We start from the raw sequence: 15524 nt of genomic DNA, 5'->3' as shown, positions 1-15524 counted from the left end.
TAATAATAATGAATAATAATAGTTAGTAAAATTACAAAAAAAGTAAATGGTAAGTTGAATAAGAATGAGTAAAAAATAGATTATAATGACTAAAAACCCCCAAGAAATAATAAGATAGATGGGCCAAATGACTGGGCCCAAGTACCTTCTAATTTTAACCGCATCTTAACTCAGGGTATTTTATAAGAGGGTGGGTTTGACAATAGGAATGTCAAACCCCATGACTCTTAATTTCGGCCCTTGATGAGTTAACAGCCATAGATTTGATCGGGCAAATTTTGGGGTATGACAGCTGCCCCTGTTCAATCTTCTTAAACCTGAAAAGTCAGATAGGCACGTCTGCCTATCGTGATCTAAAGGTAGAAGATGATTGAACACTGAGAATACCCTAAAATTTATATTTTTCGGGAAGGATTTTCTGCGGGAGATGGGCTTAGAGATGCCATCCAGTTGTTTGACAAGATGCTTGTCCAGAGCATATGCTCTTCATACCGGAATCATATGGATTGTGTCTGAGGAGATATGAAGTAATGTCTTACATAAGACTACCTGAAGAGGTTCCTGAATAGGGTATATCAGCGGTTGATGCGAAGAAGCTTAGGCTTTGAACAAAGCTTAGGAAGAATGTCTTGGAGAAGAATAACTAAGGAGTTCTTTAAAAGAACTAGGTATGTCTTAGAAAATATTGGATAAATATTTTAAGAAGGCTACCTAGAAAGGCATGATGTGTCTTAAACAAGACTCACCTAGAAAGGCTTCTAAAAAGATATGAAACGTCTTAAACAAGATTCACCTGGAGAGGTTTTTTTTTTTAGAAAGGAGATGGAATGTCTTAAACAAGATTAACTAGAGAGGTTCCTAAAAAGGATATGAAATGTCTTAGACAAGACTACCTAGAGAGGTTATGTTATGTCTTAAACAAGACTAACCTAAAGGAGTTCCTGGAAAGGATATGAAAACGTCTTAAACAAGATTACCTAGACAGGTTATGACACGTCTTAAACAAGATTGCCTAGAAAGGTTCCTAGAAAGGGTATCAAACGTCTTAGACAAGACTACCTAGAGAGGTTATGTTATGTCTTAAACAAGACTTCCTAGAAAGGATATGATACGTCTTAAACAAGACTATCTAGAAAAATTAGGATATGTCTTACATAAGACTAACCTAGAAAGGCTCCTGGGAGTGATACAATATGCCTTAAACAAGACTATAAGGTTTAACTTAGACATGTCTTAAACAAGACTGACCTAGAAAGTCTCCTGGAGAGGATGAGGAGGGATTGGATACATGTTTTAAGGAGATTACCTAGAAAGGTATGATATGTCCTAAACAAGAAAAACCTAGAAAACTTTTTGGAAAGGATGTGATATGTCTTACACAAGACTCACCTGGAAAGGCTCTTAGACCGGATACGGGATACCTTAAACAAGACTTACCTAGAAAGGCTCCTAGAAAGGACACGATTTGGATTGAAATTGAAAATTGACATTGAAATGAGTTTTGGTTACAGCCAAGGGAATAACATACCAAAGAACTCGGTGCCATATCACTGCCAAAGGACTAGCGTGATAAGACGTAACGCAATAAGTCACGATTTGGATTGGAATTGAAAATTGAAATTGAAAATTGAAATTGAAATGAGATTGGAATAGGATTTGAAATAGGATTGGAATAGGAATTGGAAAAGGATTTGAAATAGGATTGGAATAGGATTGGAAATAGGATTTGAAATAGGAACTGGAAAATTAGTTTGGGATAGGAATCGGAATAAGATTTGAAATAGGATTTGAAAAATAGGAGTTGGGAAACAGTTTGGAATAGGAATCGGAATAGGATTTGAAATGGGATTTGGATTTTGATGTAACAGTTAGACGTGAACTGACTACCAGACGGGAACTGGATTTAATGGTTTTCCAGGACGAGAACTGGACTTTGTAAGGATTTGCCAGGACGAGAACTGAACTTTGTAAGGATTTGGAATTGCAAGTGAAAATTTGGCTTTTATAGTATATGAATGTACCAGATGATATGCATGGTTTGATGTTGGAGTGAAGCGACATGATTAATGCATGACAATGATTTATGATGACTTGGATGTTTTGATTGATGCCCCAATGTTGGGTGGTGAAGGCGTGGCAAGACTGCTTATGCAACAAGGTCACTTGCCACACGATGGTAGGATGTTGTGCTCATGCACACGTTGGTTGATGTAATGAGTGGAACGAATTAATGTCTTCTATAAGACTACCTGAAAAGGTTTCCGGAATGGATATGAACATTTGTCTTCAAGAAAATTACCTTAAAAAGGTTCTTAGCAAAGGACGCAGTTTGTCTTAAAGAAGACTACCTAAAAAGGTTTTGAGCGAAGGATAAGGAATGTCTTAAAGAAGACTGCCTGGAAAGGCTGAAGGATATGTCTTAAAAAGACTACCTAAAAAGGTTCTTGGAAAGGATAATGGATGCCTTAGAAAAAGGCCACCTAAAAGGTTCTTAGAATGTCTTAAAGAAGACTATTCGGAGAGGTTCCTGAAAAGGATGACAAATTGTCTTAAAGAAGCCTACCTGAAAAGGTACTTAGAAAACGAATGTCTTGGAGAAGACTACCCTAAAAAAGGTTCTTGGAAATGACGATGATTGTCTTAAAGAAGACTACCTAAAAAGGTTCCTAGAAAGGATGATGAACGCCTTAGAAAAGACTACTTGAAAAGGTTCCTAGAAAGGATCGTAGGATTTGTATTAAAGAAGACTTCCTAAAAAGGTGTGGTGTAATGTATCAGCCAATGTATGTAATGCATGATTTATACGTACTTGCATGATGCTCCAATGATAGGTTGTTGATAACCAAAGCGTGTATAGTTCGCTGATGTTGAAAGGTTGTTGGAGGCGGTGGGGTGTGATGCTAGCGCGACTTCCCAATACCTGTTTTTTGAACTTTGTAGTTAGGAGAAAGATTGATACGAGGTTGTAAAGCATGAAGACGCCTTTTCCTTTTGTTGTGCGTCTTATGGATTTGGTATCCATTGCCCCAATATTTTCGTGGAAAAAGATGCTTATGAGGGAAGTGCCCCAAGAAATAGCCTTGTTATATGCTTCGACGTTTAGATTGAAGGGTGTGCCCCTGACTTCCCAGATATAGAGGGTTATCCATCGTGTTCTATCCATTTGAATTTATCCCATGTTTGACATGCCCCTTATTGAGATTGCTTCGAGATGTGACCCAGGTCGATTGGACCTTAGGAAGAATGCCCCTAGTTAATAGGATGTTTGGTTGTATGCCCCTGTTTAGGAAAACCCTCTGGGCGTGGTTTACCCATTCAAGAGTCTTTATCAGAAATGATCGCCTTTGTGCTAAGTGTATATTCGTAGATGGCGTTGTACCCTTTGAGAAGTAACTCTGATGCAATGCGTATGCAGATTTTGAAATCGAAGTTCGTTAAGAAATAGGACCGGATGATTAGAAATGAATGCTTGAAGAAGCGTAGTGATTAGAAATGGTTTCAACAAACTCAGGAGTCAGTATAACAAATCCTGCTTAATATGCTTTCATAGTTAACCTTGCCTCAATTAGGACTTTTGACTGTTGTAACTTGGCCTGGTTCAAGGTTTAAGAAACAACGGATATAAGGCTCAAAATTTATTAAACCCACCCATTTCTCCTTGATGTTCTCCAAGTCCTAAAAATTCGCTTAATCCAATGAACGTGCTTTGTTTGTAAGAGAATTGTTTTAGTTCTGATGTTGAGCAGAAGCCTTAGTAGGGATCCAAGCATTGATGGTAAAAATTTTGTAAAGATCCAAGCATTTATGAGAAGCTTCGACGATTTAGCAGTCACAAGATTGTTCTTTGTATTTTGTCTTTGTTTTGTTTTTATCCCTTATTTTTGCATTAACCAACTCCCTGGAATTTGATCCATCGGGATGCCCTAAATTTTGCATAAGTCCTTTGGTTTATTTTCATGGAATTTTCCCTTCTGACTTAGCGGGCGTTTTTCTTTTGAATGCTCCTTTTGAGATTTGATCCTTGGATATTGAATATTGTGACTGCCATGATTAACTTTGATTGGTAAGCTTCGACTTTGATACTTCCTTGGTCTTGAATAATGTGTTGAGGAAGAAGATGTTGTGAATGCTATCGCCATTGCCTCCTCAATCTTGGATGAACGCGAGGAAGAAGATATGCTTGAACCTTATGATTAAACCTTGCTTGAATCCTTGCTTGGATTGACTGATTCTCTTGACAACCAAAATGCATCATTGAATTAATCGAAATCTACCCTGCCCCTGGTTAAAATCAAGGTTTATTGGAAGAGTAGAAACAAACTCCAACTCCTGGCTCGAGGGGGTAACAAGGGATTAACATCCTTATATATCCACTGTTTGGGAATTGAAACAATGCTTGTACATCGTCGGTTCGGTCTTACCTTGAAAGCATATGTTTAGCGGAACTTAGTTATTTGTATTCGTCATTCTCCCTTAAGTTTGTTAATAATTGAAAGTCGAAATTGAAATAGAATAGAAGGGTGCGAGTGGAAAGTCGTAGTAGTGAATGAATGAAGCGAATGAATTGATTTCAAAACATGCATGACTTTATTGAATTACTATTCGAAAGGTACAACGTTTTACATCAAATAACATTTTGTGATCATAGGAATTACAACTTGAAAGATAAACCTATTAATCCTAAGGGCAATCCCCTTTGTGAATCTGTCGACTTTGTTTTACTTCTTAGTTCATGGACTTGTAGGAGTGAAGGGTAACCTTGAACTTTCCTTGGGCACGTCGAATCTGTCGGGAATAAATTATTAGCGGTGGGTTTTCGTCGTATCGGAACTTCATGAGTTTCCTTTGACTAAACCTCTTTTGCTTTTTCTAAGGATAGTATCACACTGTTCGCAATCCCCGGGGTTCGTAGATTGATAAAGGAAATTTAGGACCCTTTTGCCCCTTGGTGGGGAGTCAACATGTGTCGCTTTCCCTCCATCATAGTTATGCATCTTCGTTTAGGATATTGCCCCAGTCGGACTGACCCTTGCCCCCAAGTTATCGTAGAGCGTCCTTGTAAACTTCGCTATGTTCGTAGATGAACCCCTTTAAAACTAGATACCCCTTAAGTGTATCTATGAGGGAACTTCTTTGTTGGACTGATCCTTGCTCGACGATAATCTTGGCATAATCTTGTTGCGAAAAGGCATGGACATGTGGAAGGCATGGTGAAAGGCATTCCTTTTTCATTTGTATGACTGAGCTCATAACTAATTTATCTTTCTTTATCCATAGTTTACAATCCTCTTTATTTCTCTGAGAGTTTCGGGAAACCGTCTAGCATGGTAAGTATAGATGCGAGCGAAGATAGAAATGCAAATGTTTGAATGCATGAAAATGCAAATGCGTGTGTATGCAAAAGACTCCTTTATTTTTTTTGTTATTACTCCTTGTATGTAATGCAATGCGGATGTGCGATAGATATAATCCTAAGGATAGCCTATGCGGATTTAGGGATAACATTTGACTCTAATGAGATACTTGTAAGCTAGATATTATGACACGTTAATGGGAATAGATTAGGGAGTTCATGGAAAGTAGCAGTTGATGACCGTTCAGGACAGTCACCAAGTCTCATGACCTTCGAGAGGTCGTTCGACGTGTACTTACGAAGTTGTCCCTCGTGGGAAGGTTCTCTATGTGGAACACAACTTATCTAAGGACGATATTGGAGGGAATGAAATCCCTACAGGCTTAGGGATGAAAGATGTATAAATGGGAATTCAAAACCTTACGAGTTAAGGGATGCGCGGGAGCAAGCACGAGGTGACCGTTCAAGACAGTCACTATATCTCATGGCCATCGAGAGTCCAATGGACATGCGTTAATGAAGATGTCCTTCGTGGGAAGGACACGTGGTTGTAAAAATACATAGATGTAAAAGGAAAATCCCTACGGGCTAGGGAGTGCATAGGAGTAAGCATAGAGTGACCGTTCAAGACAGTCACTGGATCTCATGGCCATCGAGAGGCCAATCGATGTATGCTAATGAAGATGTCCTTCGTACGAAGGACACGATTTTAGGAATAGAATCCCTATAGACTAGGGAATGCGTAGATGGAAGTACGGGGTGACAGTTCTAGACATGCACTAGATCTCGTGGCCATCGAGAGGCCAATCAACGTGCATTAATAACGATGTCCTTCGTACGAAGGAAGTGATTTTAGGAATAGAATCCCTACAGGCTAGGGAACACGTAGGGACACCTGCAAAATTGAAACGCATAGACATTCGAAGTATATAAATTGCATACATACAATAAACACATAAGCACATAAGCCCCAGGTTCATAGGTTCGACGTAGCGGCTTTAGGGAGCCTACCCTTTCCATTGGTATGTCCTAGACACGGGTCTCATGGGGTCGTTCGTAGCCTCTGAGACTTTTTGTCTCTTTGGATTTTAGAACAACTCATTTTATCCAATGAGGTTCGAATTTTTGGGGTAGGTTCCCAGAGAGATCAACCAAATACCAAGTCCTGCCCTCAACAAGTGTTGCACCCCAAAATTTGCCCTCTTTGGTTGAGCTATAAGTTACGAATGGCGTTTATTTCGTCATTTGAAAATCGAAGAAAAATAATAAAGAGTTCCGTTATTTCGAGATCATTAAGTCAAGAGGTTTGTGGGATGAATTGCAAGATAGTGAATCATGATAAAAGGGTATGAGCTTAAAAGAGAGCATTGTGTCCGAGGCGCCATTATATTTGCAATTTATTGGTGGCTCAACGTACGAGTTAGGTTTGAATGAAAGAATTGAGATTTGAATTAGGGTCCCGATGATTCGGGAATGAGTTTGATTTGATGATATAACTAATCCTATTATTCAAATTTCGTTCAAGGCATTTTGTTCCTCTAGGATTCAGGTCAAGCTAAGATCCACGAGTGTTATTCAAAGTTTATCCAAAGTTGTCATCATTTTAAAGGGTTATGGCCTATTGATTCAAGATATTGCAATCTCATGTTCAAATCTTATTCTTCATCAAAGTGTGTTTCAAGGGCTATCGATAGAGATTCCAGATCGGTTTGAGTTAGAAAACTTAATTGGATCGGAACAAGTTGGAAACTTAATTGGATAAGTGTTCAAGTATCATCATCATCCTTTCATTCAAATCCATATAATTCATTACAAAGTTCAAAACCATGTTCATTACAAAATATTCAAGTGTCCATTACACTATTCAAGGGTCCAGGCCCATTACAAAAATACAACAACAAAAAAGGCCTTCATTAAATCCCAAATAAATACAACAATAACAGTTCCAATTTGCAGCTACATCAGGATCTCCCTTTCCTTGCTTGTACGGATTTGTCAAGTTCGAACCAAACTTCTTCACCACTGACTCTGCAGTAACGAACCGACCTTGCTCCACTTAAACCAACAAAGTTCTTTGCACTCCAGAGGGAAAAAACCGAGGTTGTACCTGCAAAAGAATGAATCTCAAGCTAACCGAACCGCTTCAAAACCGGTTCACATTAGAGCCAAAGTCTATACATCAGGGGAGAATTCCAATTGAAAAGGAGCATATAACAGAAAATTGAGAGGATTTTTGATAAGCAGAATCACATAACAATTGCAAGGGGAAAAAAATTGATAACAACAGAATCGAAAAAAAGAAAGGTCCATAACAGAAAATAGTTCATACACAAAAAAATCTCCGATGCTCCATTCATCTTCAATCACTAATATTCAACCTGCAAAAAAAATCCAAAAAAAGAGTAACAGAAACATAAAAAACTCTCGGAATATTCGACTTCATCGCGTTTTATCCTGCATTCACGCTCCATAACCAATCTTCATCGTGTTCATCACTTCATCATCACCATGATCTTCTTCATCCATCTCCCTTCATTCAACAGAATACAGAAAAAAACTCAGAACGCTACAACAACGCACTAATTTTCACCGCATATCTTGCATCGCGTCCTTGAATCATCACACCTTCAACAATTCAACGTTCATTCATCAACATCACTAAAAAACAATCGTTCAAAAGAAGAATTCAATAACGGAAAAAAGATCGAAAACCTGTAACAGAAGATCACCTCTTCATTCTCACGATTCTTCAATCGACCTCTTCTTCATCAATCTCCGCGCACAACTTCGTTTCGGCAATCGTTTTGATCTTCAACTCTTCTCTTCCATCAACGCATGATCATCATTTAATTCAACCAATTGCAACAACACCAACGCGGCAACAATCGGTAATCATTCAACATCATCATCAATGCAACACGCCTCCATCAACGATCAGCGCAATCACAACAGAAGCATATCGTCACACTATCGCATCTTGTAACACCCTTCTAAACCCCGCGGCAATTTTAATAATTAATCAGAGTAAAAACATATGCACAAGGGTGCCACAATTATTTAAAACAAATAAATCAACTAAGGTCAAAGTCATGCTTTATTAGGAAACGATTCACCACAAAACACAATCGTTTAACACAGCGGAATACTAAACATCATCAAATACAACCAAAATGAAATCATAATTCAACGCCAAATAAAATGGATAATTTCATAAAAACTCTATAACTATCGTTCCCCAGTGTTACAGATCAGAGCATGACCGACACGACCCAACATAAACGGATAAACTCTATGAGTCATCCTCACCGAGCACTAATGCCGCTACTCCTCAATCTGAAAATGACAACATGTAAGGGTGAGTCTCATTCTCAATTAGTAAATATTATGCAATTCATAAGCAACAAGCATCATAATATACCGTTCACCCAATTATACATATTCAGATTCACATCCATTATTAATTCACACAATAATAGATTGCAACACACACTACAGAAATCCATACAATCATATTATGACAAAATGCATATGACACAACTGACACTATGCATGTGGTACCAATAAACCGTGGAATCAATCCACCTAACCGATCTACGCCTCATCGAGATACGGCCCACCGACACAATTTCCACACAATGGGAAATATGTCCACCAACGATCCAAACATCACCGAGATCCAACATCAATGCATATGAATGAATGAAACACATATAACATACTTAAAACACACCGAATCACGATGAACAACTCATCTCAACACCACATCACCGAATAAGTATGTACATGTCTTCAACATCATTCAAATAGTCATGCATCCTTCACAATCTTAATAACAAATCACACCAATTCATCATCACATCAAACACATTGTCACACCTATCTCATATGCACACAATTGTTCAATTCTTATCAAGTAATTAAATCGAGTTTTAAAGAAATAAGGTCGGATAATACCAATATTCATCGTTCATCATATAAAACATTTAATCACTTGCACAACGCCCAAAACGGCACTAAGAAAGGATTCACGGATCAAAAGATACGTTATTTTTAAGTTTGGAAAATTTTACACACAGCAAGGTTCGCTCAGCGGAGCAAGGCAGAAGCGAAACCCTTCCAACCCCCGCTCAGCGGACCTCAAGCGACGTCAAACAGAAGCGAACTACGTTGGGACCTCCGCTCAGCGGACCCCCCTCTGCTCAGCGGACCGGCGATTTCAGCAAACCCCAAGTCTGCGACAGACCCTGCAATTTCACTCCCCTTTCACCCAAAAACGATTCCAGACATCACATACAGGCATACAATCATCATATATTCAATTACACACCACAAAAACATCACTTAACGCATTATTAACCAAATAGTTCACACAATCATCATCAATTCAATCCAAATTAGAACATCCTAACCTACCAATCCCAATGTCTAATTGAACCAAACCATACATCAATCTACCTATCACCTAAGATCACATAAGAGATACTAAAAGGAAGAGTCCCCCCTTACCTCGATGAATCTCTTGAATGCTCTCCTTCCAGTTTCACGTTCTTGCCTCTTTCTCTTCTCTTCTTTTCACGTGTTCTTCCTTTCTCCCCAAATGGTTCCCTTTCTTTCTTATTTAATAAAATAAAATAAAATATCACAACTTAGTAAAAGGCCTAACCAATATAGCACCCCTCTTTTACTAACATCACACCATAAGCCCAATATCTCATATTCCATCATTTTCCAATTAAATCCAATTTAAAATTCTAAAATTCCAATTATTTAATTTAACTCTTAATTAAATTAATAAACTGAAATCATGGGGTGTTACAACTCTCCCCCACTAAAAGAGTTTTCGTCCTCGAAAACATACCTTAGACGAAAAATTTCGGGTAAGAGTCCTTCATCTGGCTCTCTAACTCCCATGTAACATTTCCACTGGCTGGTCCTCCCCAAACCATTTTCACCGTTGCTATATCTTTACCTCGCAACTGCTTCACTTTACGATCTTCGATCCTCATAGGTAACGTCTCTACAGTCAGATTATCTCGCACCTGTATATCATCTACTTGAATCTCATGAGACGGATCCGCAATGTATTTCCTCAACTGAGATACGTGGAACACATCATGCAAATTAGCGAGTGCAGGCGGTAAAGCAACCTGATAAGCAACCTTTCCAATCTTCTTAGTAATCTGAAATGGACCAATGAAACGCGGAGTTAACTTCTTCGACTTCAAGGCTCTCCCAATACCAGTCATCGGAGTAACTCGCATGAATACATGATCTCCTTCCTTAAATTCAATATCCTTCCTTCTCTTGTCATGGTAACTCTTCTGACGACTCTGAGAAGCTCTCATCTTTTCCTGAATCATCTTGATCTTTTCTGTAGTTTGTTGCACAATCTCCGGTCCAACCACCGTATTTTCTCCAGATTCGTACCAACACAAAGGTGTTCTACATCTCCTACCATACAATGCTTCAAACGGAGCCATACCAATACTCGAATGATAACTATTGTTGTAGGTAAACTCAACCAAAGGTAAATAACTATCCCAAGCACCACCTTTCTCTAATACACAAGCTCGTAACAAATCGTCTAACGATTGAATCGTTCTCTCCGTCTGTCCATCTGTCTGCGGATGATAAGCAGAACTCAACCTCAATTTAGTACCCAAGGCTTCCTGCAATCCTGTCCAGAACTTAGAAGTAAATCTCGGATCTCTATCCGACACAATACTAGCCGGAACACCATGCAAACTCACTATCTTCTCAACATACAACTGAGCCAGCTTCTCCATCGGATAATCCATTCTTATTGGAATAAAGTGAGCAGATTTCATTAACCGATCTACAATAACCCAGATAGAATCACAATTCATGCTCGTTCTAGGTAAACCAGATACAAAGTCCATAGAAATTCCATCCCACTTCCAATCGGGAACAAACAACGGTTCCATCAATCCAGACGGTTTCTGATGCTCAATTTTCGACTTCTGACAAATTAAGCAAGCATAAACAAACTCGGCAATTTCCTTCTTCATTCCAGGCCACCAAAATAGCTTCTTCAAATCATGATACATCTTGGTAGCACCAGGATGAATGCTCAATCCACTCCGGTGTCCTTCTTCCAGAATACTCTTTCTGATCTCAGCAACATCGGGTACACACACTCGGTCTCCAAACCTTATGACACCATTCTCGTCAATTCGGAATTCACCTCCTCGACCTTGGTTAATCAATGTCAACTTATCTACCAAGCCAACGTCCGATTTCTGTCCGTTTCTAATTTCTTCAAGGATACTATTAGTCAACTTTAACATCCCAAACTTAACGCTATTAGAAGTACTTTCGCATACCAAACTCAAATCTCGGAATTGCTCAATTAAATCCAATTCTCGCACCATTAGCATAGACATATGCAAAGACTTCCTGCTCAATGCATCAGCAACAACATTTGCTTTGCCAGGATGGTAATTCAAACCGAAATCATAGTCCTTCAAAAATTCTAACCATCTTCTCTGCCTCATATTAAGCTCTTTCTGATCGAAGAGATACTTCAGACTCTTATGATCGCTGAATACCTCAAATCGAGAACCATAGAGATAATGTCTCCACAACTTCAACACAAACACAACAGCCGCCAATTCCAAATCATGAGTTGGATAATTCTTTTCATGAATTTTCAACTGTCTTGAAGCATAGGCCACTACCTGCTTATCTTGCATCAAAACACCACCTAAACCCATCAGTGAAGCATCACAGTACACGTTAAAAGACTTCGCTGGATTAGGCAAAATTAAGATCGGAGCACTTGTCAATCTTTTCTTCAATTCTTGAAAACCCTTTTCACATTCTGAATCCCATACAAATACTTGTCCTTTTCTTGTTAACTTAGTCATTGGTAATGCCAACTTCGAAAATCCTTCAATGAACTTTCTATAGTAACCTGCCAGACCAAGAAATCTACGAATCTCTGAAGCATTCTTCGGCGTCTCCCACTGAGATACTGCTTCTACCTTCATAGGATCCACTGCGATACCGTTCTTCGAAATTACGTGGCCAAGAAAACTTACTTCCTTCAACCAGAATTCACATTTAGACAATTTCGCATACAACTTCTTCTCCTTCAATAACTCCAACACCACTCTTAAATGCTCTGCATGTTCTTCATCACTCTTCGAGTAAATCAGAATGTCGTCAATGAACACTACCACGAACTTGTCAAGATACGGGTGAAATATCCTGTTCATATACTCCATGAAAACACCAGGTGCATTAGTAACACCAAATGGCATAACAGAATATTCATAATGTCCATACCTCGTTCGGAATGCCGTCTTCTGAATATCTTCCGCCTTCACACGAATTTGGTGATATCCAGACCTCAGATCAATCTTGCTAAACACGCAAGCTCCAACCAACTGGTCCATCAAATCATCAATCCTCGGCAAAGGATATCGATTCTTGATTGTCACTTTGTTCAGTTGTCTATAATCAACACACAGCCTCATTGAACCTTCTTTCTTCTTAACCAACAGTACCGGCGCACCCCACGGTGACACACTAGGACGAATAAACTTCTTCTCCAACAATTCTTCTAACTGTTTCTTCAGTTCAGCCAATTCCGATGCCGACATGCGATACGGTGCCATCGACACAGGATTAGTTCCAGGAATCAATTCTATAGCAAACTCCACTTCTCTTTCAGGTGGCAACTCACTAACATCTTCTGGAAACACTTCCGGATACTCATTCACTACCCGTAGCTCACCAGTGCTATCGCCCCCTTTCACTTCCATCGAAGAACACAACATAAATACCACCGCTCCATCATTGATAGCCAAATTCATCTGTTTGACTGACATAGTCAAATCCTCAACACTAACCTCTTCAGGAAAGATAACCGTCTTCGTAAAACAATTGATATGAACTCGGTTAAATTGCAACCAGTTCATTCCCAATATGACGTCAAGTCCTTCAAGAGGAAGGCACACTAAGTCCATTCCAAACTTCCTACCAAATATGTCAACAGGACAGTTCAAACAAGCAGAAGAAGTAGTTACTGAACCCGACGCAGGAGTGTCAATAATCATACTTCCATGAATAACAGATATTTCTAATCCCAATCGTTTAGCACAATCCAATGAAATGAACGAATGAGTCGCTCCAGTATCTATAATAGCAACTAAAGGTGTGTCATGGATAAAATACGTACCTTTAATTAGACGATCTTCTGGAGTAGTCTCTGACCCAGACAAGGCTAAGACTTTTCCACCAACCTGATCCTTCTTCGGTTTAGTGCAGTGCGGACTGATGTGACCCTCTTCGCCGCAATTGTAGCAAGTCACAATCTTCATCCTACAATCTGAAGCAATATGACCCGCCTTACCACACTTGAAGCATTTCTTCTCTCCACCCTTGCACTCATTCCTTCTATGCCCAGTCTCTCCACAATTGTAGCACCTAACGGTAGCACCAGAATCTCCCCCACTAGGCCTCTTCCAATCCCCAGCCCTAGGATTTTCTCTACCATATGGCTTACCTCTATCCATAGGCTTCTTACCTTTCTTGTCAACCAACTCGACAAATCGCCGAATTCTCTGGTACCTGATCCCTTGCTTGATCTCATCACGAAGACCATTCTCAAACTTGATGCACTTTGAGAATTCACTAGCCTCGTCATTGTTGTAGTGAACATAGTACTTCGCCAACTCGACAAATTTCGAAGCATACTCTGGTACAGTCATATTACCCTGAGTCAGCTCCAAAAATTCAATCTCTTTCCTGCCTCGAACGTCTTCAGGAAAATACCTCCTCAGAAACTCTCTCTTGAACACAGCCCAGGAAACAGCTACACCATCAACATCTAATTCAGCCCTGGTAGCCATCCACCAGTCATCAGCTTCTTCGGATAACATATGAGTACCATACCTCACTTTCAGGTTCTCAGCACAATCGATGACTCTGAAAATCCTCTCGATCTCCTTAAGCCATTTCTGAGCACCTTCAGGATCATGTGTGCCCTTGAACAGCGGAGGATTTTTCCGCTGAAAACTGTCCAGCTGTTGTCGCTACCGCGAAAAATGGAATCAGAGTCGCCACTAATATATTCATCCCATCACGGAAAAGGAATATCAGAAACCTAACTCGAAACAAGAACAAGGTCTTTCGACCAGAGAACAGGGCACGGGAGTCGGTTACGCAAGGGGAAGGTGTTAGCACCCCTCACGCCCATCGTACTCGATGCTATCCACCTATGTTTGTTTCTATCTAAAGGGTGTATCTATGTCTAAACCTAAATGCGAATGAATGCAAAAATAAATACGGGGAAAAGAAGGAATTATTTACAAGTGTGCTCGCTTAGGCCCCGCGACCCAATGCCTACGTATCCCTTACAAGGAATCAGAGCGACCGTAGTTCGGCTCAAGATTTTCTATGTTTTGGTGTTTTTTAGGTGAACCGAGGTTAAAGTCGCACTCCACGATGCTCGACCTTTGGAGACTTATACGCCTAGTTATGGAATGGATTCAACATGTTCTTAAGAATGCCACGAGGGCGAGAGATAGAAGAGAGTTTGAGCGTTTCGAGGAAATCCCTAAAGCAAGGGAAACTCGAGTTACTCTTTGGTTTGTGTCTTTTAGAATTTGGGAACTTACACTCGAATGGAACCCTAAAGCAAGGGAGATCCAAGCACTCGAATGATTCCCTAAAGCAAGGGAGATTCAAGCTTCCATTCCCTTTTTAATGATTTTCACTTTTTTATTAATGTTTTTTTAAGTGTTTTCTTTGTATTTTTTAAAGGAATTTATTCAACTATTTATTAAGTGTTTTAATGTTGTAAAAGAAAAAGAATAAAAAAGTGGGGTACTAGCCTAGTTTCTAAGCCTAGAGTTATTGTCATTCTAGTCTAAGTCTAATGTTAACATGGTGACTAAATTCTAAAGGGAGCATTAAAATGGTATTAACAACATAGGCCAAAGTATGGCCAAAATCACACAACAATTATACCAAAAAAACATGGAAATGATACAAAAGAATAAAAGAAGCAATTCAAGTACTAATACAAAATTAGCCTAAAAAATACTACTATTTTTATGAGCTTTTTATGTGTTAAGGGAATTCTAATTCAAGCCTAAATTGTACTAAAACTTAAATTTTAATAAGCCTAAACTATCATTTTTTA

This window comes from Vicia villosa, linkage group LG5 (genome assembly GCF_029867415.1).
Source record: "Vicia villosa cultivar HV-30 ecotype Madison, WI linkage group LG5, Vvil1.0, whole genome shotgun sequence".
Classification (NCBI taxonomy): Eukaryota; Viridiplantae; Streptophyta; class Magnoliopsida; order Fabales; family Fabaceae; genus Vicia; species Vicia villosa.
The sequence above is the reverse complement of the archived record's forward strand: the minus strand, read 5'-3'. Positions refer to the sequence as shown.